This window comes from Canis lupus, chromosome 13, assembly GCF_048164855.1.
Source record: "Canis lupus baileyi chromosome 13, mCanLup2.hap1, whole genome shotgun sequence".
NCBI lineage: Eukaryota > Metazoa > Chordata > Mammalia > Carnivora > Canidae > Canis > Canis lupus.
This window is the reverse complement of record NC_132850.1, coordinates 36,190,238-36,198,979: the sequence shown is the minus strand read 5'-3', so window position 1 is coordinate 36,198,979 and position 8,742 is coordinate 36,190,238. Positions and strand designations below refer to the sequence as shown.

The following is an 8,742-nucleotide window of genomic DNA, read 5'->3' as shown; positions in this document are numbered from 1 at the left end:
GTACTTTGGGGTCTCTTTCAGAGACAGAATCTACTCTAGCTAATTTCAGTGGGAATTTCTTACCTGATATTAATTAGAATTTCTGTGAAGGCCAAGAAACAAAGCCTGGATGTCATGCAGCCAGAAGCAAAGCAGCCAGAGACTGTCCAACTACACCACAAACGTCCAAACACATTATAAGGGTTCCCTAGCAGAAATCCTGCTGCAGCTACCTGATGGTGCTCAACATCTATAAAGCCAGCACTGACCAGGATCTCATTACCGTCCCTGCAGAAAACCATGTGTCTCCATGTCCATACAACTAGGAGAATAATGTGTTTGGAACCTTTTGCATATATCCCAAGTCTTGCTTAGCTTGGAGGTTTGCTAGAAGGTAGTCAAATGTCTATATACCCTGGCAGCAAAGGATCTTGAGAAATGTCTTGTCTTTGTTTCTATCTGTGGAAGAGAGAATTTATAATTTAAAGAACAATGAAGAAGGGATCCCTGGGTGGCTCAGTGGTTCAGTGCCTGCCTTTGGCCCAGGGTGTGATCCTGGAGTTCTGGGATTGAGTCCCGCGTCGGGCTCTCTGCATGGAGACTGCTTCTCCCTCTGCCCGTGTCTCTGTCTCTGTCTCTCTCTCTCTCTCTCTGTCTCTCTCTCTCTCTCTATGTCTGCCATGAATAAATAAATAAAATCTTTAAAAAAAGAACAATGAAGAAAATATCTGAGGCAGTATTTTCTAAAATTCTTTGACACTTATCAAATACCTATTACATTCCAGTTCTTGTGCAGGTAAATAAAATACTTAGCTTTATATTGTTTGTTTTGTCTTGCTTCACTATTAAGTATCATTATGAGGGAACCTGGGGTGGCTCAGTTGGTTAAGCATCTGACTCATGGTTTTGGCTCAGGTCATGATCTCGGGGTGGTGAGATCGAGCCCCTCATCAGGCTCTGCGCTCAGTGGGGAGTCTGCTGGAGATTTCTCTCCCTCTCCCTTTATTCCTCCCCTGCTCGCCCATGTGTGCACGCGCTCTCTCTCTCTCAAATAAATAAATCTTTAAAGAAATTTTTAAAAACCCTCAGTATCTCATCACTTATAAGTATGGAAAAGAGCTTGGCTAGGTTGATGTACATTCCATGGGTGAATTGATGTGCTGTTATGTTCAGTTGTGTTAATCCCAACCAGGTGGGGGAAGTGTGTCATTTCACAATTGGGTCAAGCACATCATGGGAAATGCAGAGCTAAAAGTAAGCTTTTAAAAATGCCAGTCCTCTTCTTTCCCAAATGAGCTTGAGGAAAATTGGCAAGATTTCTGTGCCTATCTACCCAAAGATACCAATTTTATAAAGGTAGCTTTCAGACCTATAACCCTGGAGGCTTTCTGTTGATCCGTTCTACTTGTGGAGTTAATAGGAAAATCTCAGCATGCTAAATTTTAAGCTATTTCTTTTAGTAGATGACATGTCATAAATATCTTGTTGTAGAGAAGACTTTGAAGGAAAGTCCCATCGGGAATTCCATTTTAGTTTTCCTAGGTTAGCTTATTCCTTCACCTTTTAACTTTTTAAAGTAAATCTAATACAACAAACCTGAATTTTCTCAGATTTTCCTGGGTGGTAGGTTGAAATGTGTCATGGTAATGGTGATAACCCCAATTTTGCTGACTTTGTGTTACACCTTTATGTTTCAGAGCTTTGTCCCCTGCCCTCTTTTGGGTCTAACTCCATTCTTTTCAAGGGTCCTCGGGGGGTGTACTGCAAACAAGTCTGTCCACTAGTTACCGTGGGGTGTTCATGATGCCTTCTTCCCCCACCCTGACCACCTTTCCCACTGATACCTGCTGCCCACTGAGCCATTGGAGGATGGTACATCAGCACCCCCCCCCCCATGCTCCTGGTGTCCATGGGGGCAATGCTGGAGGTTGTGCCACGAATGCCATCTTTTAGCAGCTCCCAGACAGCCAGCCCTTGAGCTGTCAGAGTGTCCCCTGTTTCTCACATGTGCCGAGCCCTGCATATGCACCATCAGTGTGTTGAAGCTGGGCCGCATCCTTTGCAGAGGAGGGACAGGGCCCTGCCCTGTGTGGTACCCTGTCACTGAGGCACCAAAACTGTGCTGCTTCAGGAAGGAAGGAGACTGTAAAATAAAGGCCTCCTCATCTGTTTGCCCCTCCCTCTTGCTGTCCAGCTCACATGCAAGTCCCCGGGGGCTGGCCAGGGGTCCTCCCCATCCTCTCCCCCTTCCTGTGAGGGGGACTCTTTTCTTCCTCTCATGCAAATCATCTCATAGAAATAGCTGTCTTTTCTTTCGGTTCATCAGTGCGTTTGTTGTAACTTTTTTGGTTTCAAATAACAGGCAGTGGCTGCAGCCAACTGAAAGGACTGAATTATAAAACTCTCAGAGTGTCTGGTGAAATGAAATGGCAGGGGCTGCAGCTGGGTCTCCAAAATAAAATAGGAAACTGAAAAGTTATGCTGCTTCTCCTGTTGGCTTGACTGGCTTTCACATGGAGAAAAACGGGGCTCTGTGGGGGCTTTGCTGAGGAAATGCAATGAGCTGGCCACTTTTTTTTTAAAGATTTTATTTATTTATTCATGAGAGACAGAGAGAGAAAGAGAGAGAGAGAGAGAGAGAGGCAGAGTCACAGGAAGAGGGAGAAGCAGGCTCCATGCAGGGAGTCTGATGTGGGACTTGATCCCAGGACCCCGGGATCTCGCCCTGAGCCAAAGGCAGATCCTCAATCACTGAGCCACCTGGGTGTCTCCACAGAAGGTGCCTCCTCTTTCAGAAGTCCTGCTGGGAGCAGGAATAGAGAGGATGGGATGGATTGGAAAACTGTTTAAGAAGTCAAATCCACAGGACTTGTTCATAAATTGGCTAGGAGGAGGGGGAGTTGAGGTTTGGATGCCTCAAGGATGCTCAAGTGGTAACATCTAGGAAGCCATGAACATTTAATTCTGTCTCCCTAGGAAAGTCAACATGAGAGAGTTATGGTAGATCTGGGACTTGTCAGCACATAATATGGTCATTCAATCATGATACTGAGTAATATAACCCAAGGAGCCTGGGTGGCTCAGTGGTTGAGCATCTGCCTTTGGCTTAGGGCATGATCCTGGGGTCCAGGGATCAAGTCCCGCATCGGCCTCCCCACAGGAAGCCTGCTTCTCCCTCTGCCTATGTCTTTGCCTCTCTGTGTCTCTCATGAATAAATAAATAAAATCTTTAAAAATAAATAAAGGGGATCCCTGGGTGGCGCAGTGGTTTGGCGCGGGCCTTTGGCCCAGGGCGCGATCCTGGAGACCCGGGATCGAATCCCACGTCGGGCTCCCGGTGCATGGAGCCTGCTTCTCCCTCTGCCTGTGTCTCTGCCTCTCATTCTCTCTGTGTGACTATCATAAATAAATAAAAAAATAAAAAATAAATAAATAAAAATAAATAAATAAATAAATAAATAAATAAATAAAGGGAGGGTGGCTTCGTTGGGTAAGTGTCTGCCTATGATCCTAGGGTCCTGGGATGGAGTTCCCTGCTCAGCAGGGAGTCTGCTTTTCCCTCTCCCACTGCCCTTCCCCTGCTCTCTCTCTCTCTCTTGCTCACTGTCTCAAAAAATAAAATATTAAAAAAATAGGACACATTATTATTTTGGTTAAGATTTTTATTTATTTATTCATAGAGACAGAGAGAGAGAGAGAGGCAGAGACATAGGCAGAGGGAGAAGCAGGCTCCGTGCAGAGAGCCCGACGTGGGACTCCATCCTGGGTCTCCAGGATCACACCCTGGGCTGCAGGCGGCGCTAAACCGCTACGCCACCAGGGCTGCAAAAAAATAGGACACATTAAAAATAAAGGGAGGGAGAAGAAAAGTTGGAGGAGAAATCCATGAAGGAGACAGAGAGATAATTTGCAGTGTTAAGAATAACAGAGTGTCAAAGAGATAACTAAAAAGATGTATATTCATTCATTTTTCCATAACATATTTATGGAGCAGCTTCTATGTTCAACATGCTTTAAAGATTACTTATTTATTTGGCACACAGGAGTGGGGGAAGGGGAGAGGGAGAGAGAATCCCAAGCAGACTCCATGCTGAGAGCAGAGCCTGATGCAGCACTCGATCTCACAACCCTGACATCATTCCCCGAGCCAAAATCAAGAGTTGGACACTTAGCTGATTGAGCCACCTGGGCACCCCTATGTTTCATATGCTTTAGCAATTAAGACATGTAGTTCCGAAAAAGAAAAAAAAAGACATGTGGCTCCGGAGCCAGGCTGCTGAGGTTTGAATCACAGTCCCACAATTTACTTGCTGTTTGACCTTGGGCAGCTCATTACCTTCTCTGGGCTTCTATTTTCTCATCTTTAAAATGGCAGTGATGACAGTAATCACTTCATGAGGACTAAACAATATATGGCCATGGTAATCATAACATAAATGGTATCATCATCCTATATTGGTCGCTCTTCTAGACTGAAGGAATACAGCAGTGAACAAGATTGACTCAGTCCCTGCTGTTATGAAATTTCTGTTCTATTTAGAGGTGAGGAGAGTACATACCATAAACAAAGACAACAATAAAGGACAAGAAAGTAGCAGATAAGTGTTAAAAAGATGACATGATGGGAGGCTGGGTCAGATAGGACATACTAGGTCGGATGGTCAGAGTAGGCTTTTCTGATGAAGTGACATTTATTGCCAGAACACGAATGACCAGAAGGGATAAATCGTGAGGGGCAGAGAGTATCCCCATTAACAGAGAACAAATGCAATGACCTGAGGTAGGAACAAATCTGGTGTGTCCAAAGGAAAGAAAGAACCTACATTTTATCTGGCATCGTGGCCCATGATCTTTTCATATACCTCATGGTTTTTGTTTTTTTGTTTGTTTGTTTTTTTTTTTTTTTTTTTTTTTGTTTGTTTTTAGTAGGTTCCATGCCCAGTTTGGAGCCCAATGCAGGGCTTAAGCTCACGACCCTGAGATCAAGACCTGAGTTGAGATCAAGAGTCAGTTGCTTAATTGACTGATCCACCCAGGTGGCTAGTCTTTCTGATGCAAGTCATATTAATAAAGCCAAGGGCAAATAGAAAGCTCTAAACTCCATGTAGCAGATACTATAAATTGGCTCACTCTACACATATTCTAACTCTTTTCTGTTGGGAAAGCAGAAAACTACATTCTTAGACTCCCATCCATTTAGATTGAGGTTTGGGACATAGTTGCTGTCCACCTATGAGGCATAGATGCAAGGTGCCGGTTGAGCCCAGAAGGAAAGAGAGAGCAGATTCTCTGCTATGCTCTGTAGCAGAAGTGGTTGGTTCTTCCGGGGCATGGATTCACACAGTTCCGTGTTGAGGTAGGGCCTTTTTTTCTGGCTGCACTGTTTCTTACTGGGTAGCATTCAAGCCTGGTTCTCTGGTATTCCAGAAATTCTGTGAGCTTTCTCGTTCCTTTCATGTATTTATTTCTGGTTAAACCAGGTGGAATGAATTCTGCTATCTACAACAGAGAACTTTAAGATGTACAATACCCTACTAATTCTGATCTCTCACCAGCTTCTCTACCTCTTCTTCCACCGCGCCCCCATATGCTTCGTCTTTGGTATACCTAGCTTTGTCTAAGAACAGGAATCTCAACCTGCTCCAGAAGTGGGCCTCTTCAGCCGAATCATCCAAGATGATTTCTGTTTTTTGTTTTGTTTTGTTTTGTTTTTTAAGATTTTATTTATTTTTTTAAGATTTTATTTTTTTAATATTTTATTTTTTTAAAGATAGATTTATTTATTTATTTATTTATTTATTTATTTATTTGTTTATTTATTTATTTATTCATGAGAGACACAGAGAGAGAGGCAGAGGGAGAAGCAGCCTCCCTGCCAGGAACCCAATGTGGGACTATCCCAGGACCCCGGGGTCACCATCTGAGCCAAAGGCAGATGCTCAACCACTGAGCCACCCAGGTGCCCTTTATCATGCACTTTAAAAGATCAAAGAGCTAAGGCTCAGAGAGGTCAAATGACTTTCCCAAAAACACACAGCTAATAAGTGGTGGAGGCAGGATATCAAGTCCCATTTTAACTCCAGAGCCATGCCCTTGGAACCATGTGCTTGCTATGGGCTGGATACTGAAACAAATGTTATTTTATTTTATTTCTCAATGATTATATGAGGTGGATACTATTTTTCCAGCACAGTACATGGGGAATGGAGTCTAAGGAAGGCCAAAGCTTCACAGCTCTTAGTGGAAGAGCCATAGCTTGAACCAACATCTTCTGCTCTGAGGCCTAAAGCACACTTTTATTTATTTATTTATTTATTTTATAAATTTTTAAATTTATTTATGATAGTCACACAGAGAGAGAGAGAGAGAGGCAGAGACACAGGCAGAGGGAGAAGCAGGCTCCATGCACCGGGAGCCCGACGTGGGAGTCGATCCAGGGTCTCCAGGATCACGCCCCGGGCCAAAGGTGGGCGCCAAACCGCTGCGCCACCCGGGGATCCCTAAAGCACACTTTTAAAACTAAAACCACACTTTTCTTCCAGTGTAACTCATCAGTTGTAGTCAGGATTGAATTCAGCTGCATATTACAGTGAGTCAAAAACAATAGCGGCTTAAGCAAGAGTGTCTTAGGAAAGAGGATCAGAAGTAGGCAGTCCAGGCTGGCTTGGGGGCTCTATAAAGGTGGGGGCCCGAGCTCCTTCAGGCTTTCTATCCCACCATCCCCAAGGTGCAGCTTCATCCTCACAGTCTAAGACAGCTGCTGGTGCTCCAGCCATCAGAGTCATGTTCCAAGCAGTAGGACAGAGGAAGGAACACAGAAGAAAAGGCCAGACAACACAATCTAGTCTCTTTTAAGGTCTCCCAGAGGCTGCTGTAGTTGACCTCTGCTGATATCTTACCAGAACTAAGTCGCATGGCCATAGCTAATTGCAGAGGAGGCTGGACAAGAAATCTTCATTAGGGGTAGCCACCTGCCCAGCTAAGAATAAAAGTGTTACTTTATTAAGGCAGAAGGAAAGTAGATCTTGGGGCAGACAGATGAGCAAGCTCTACATCAATGTTTGAAGGCTGCCGGAGTCCTAGCAGAAACAGATGGCACTCTCAGAGGAACTTCTCTGAAAAGTCAATGGAGAGATTATTTTCAAAGGTCTGGAAAAGATTAAGGGGACTGTAAAGGGAACCATAAAGGGACGAGGAGACATCCAGACACTGGCAACAGAAGGAAGCTGCCACCAGCCCTCTCCCCAAACGGAGAGAGAGGGTCCAGAGATGGAGGAGCCCAGCCTCTGTCACCTCCTGCCCCACCCCCCTTGCCCTTTGGGTCCCCCTGGGGACAGGGGAGCCTGGGCACTGCAGCCCTAGAGATCGACAGAGGAGGGCAGGGGACGCTGTGGGACAAGTGGGGAATCTCCCCGAGACCGTCCGTGCAGGTGCCCCTGAGCCGTCGGTCTGTCCACACAGCGGGGCAAGGGCGTGAGAGACTCTGCGGCGGGTGGCCGTGTGCCCGTGGAGAAGCGTCGAGCCTCCGCCGGGCTGCGGGAGGGCCGGGCCGCCGGGGCTTGCGGGGGCCGGCGGGCAGCTCGGGCGCGGAAAGTGACCGGCCTCTGGTCTCTCGGGCTTGCGGGCGGCGGGGGCGGGGGGGGGGGGTGTGAGCCGCACCACGTGGCTCATGTGTGGTCTGGCGGCTTGAAGCTGTGTCTGCTCCCCCAGAGCTGAGCGGGGATTGGGGTCCCGCCGCAGCTGTCCTGCACCTGCGCGGGGTCCAAACCTGGGACCAGGCCGGTGCCCGAGACCCCACATGTCATACGATCTCCTCACAGGAAATGTCCCCAAGAGACAGAAGGTAGTGGTCGCCAGGGCCTGGGGCAGGGGGCAGGGCGAGGGGCGGCTGGAAAGGCTCCGGGGCTTCCTTCTGGGGTGGTGAAGACATTCTAGAATTGGATTACGGACTATAATTCTATATTCATAGAATATATTCACCAGTCTGTGAATGTAGTAAAACCATCGAGGGCAGCCCGGGGGCTCAGCGGTTCAGCGCCACCTTTGCCCGGGGTATGATCCTGGAGACCCGGGGTCGAGTCCCACGTGGGGCTCCCTGCATGGGGCCTGCTTCTCCCTCTGCCTGTGTCTCTGCCTCCCTCCCTCTCTGTGTGTCTCATGAATAACAAAACAACACAAAACAAAACAAAACAAAAAAAAGAAAGAAAGAAAAAAACCATCAAACATTAAGTTTAAAGTGTGGTCTCTGTGGTATCTCAATAAATCTGAAACCGGAAAAAAGAGCCCACCTGGCAGGTATTTGCAGCTTCTCCATCTGTCACATGGGCCTAGTAACATCTACCTCAGGGCTGCTCCACCTGTTGAATGACACGCAGAGGGGAACACAGTTGCTAGGGCACCTGGCACACAGTGAGTGCTCAGGAAAGTTGGGCTCCCTTGTGACAGCACCCAGGAAGTGTCGGCCAGCTGACTCTTACATTTTTTTAAAAATTATTTATTCACCAGAGACACAGAGAGAAAGGCAGAGACATAGGCAGAGGGAGAAGCAGGCTCCCTGCGGGGAGCCCGATGTGGGACTCGATCCTGGATCCTGGGATAACGCCCTGAGCCGAAGGCAGATGCTCAACCCCTGAGCCACCCAGGCATCCCTGACTCTTACATTTTTAAAGTCAAAGTGGAATTAGTGTAAAGCCAGATGTTAGGGCTTACACATCAATCTCATTCTAACCTCTCATTCAGCAAGTGAGGAACCAGTGGTAAATC

At 46.8% G+C, this 8,742-nt stretch overlaps 1 long non-coding RNA gene across 1 annotated transcript; it reads right to left on the bottom strand.

Annotated features, from left to right (window-relative positions):
* Window positions 1-3,635: 3,635 nt before the first annotated feature.
* On the bottom strand, window positions 3,636-7,899 carry LOC140602885 (uncharacterized). The gene is made up of 3 exons (XR_012005842.1): window positions 7,639-7,899; window positions 6,879-7,094; window positions 3,636-3,801 (listed from the first exon to the last, which is right to left on the bottom strand). It is a non-coding gene; the product is annotated as an uncharacterized lncRNA (long non-coding RNA).
* Between the last annotated feature and the right edge of the window lie 843 nt (window positions 7,900-8,742).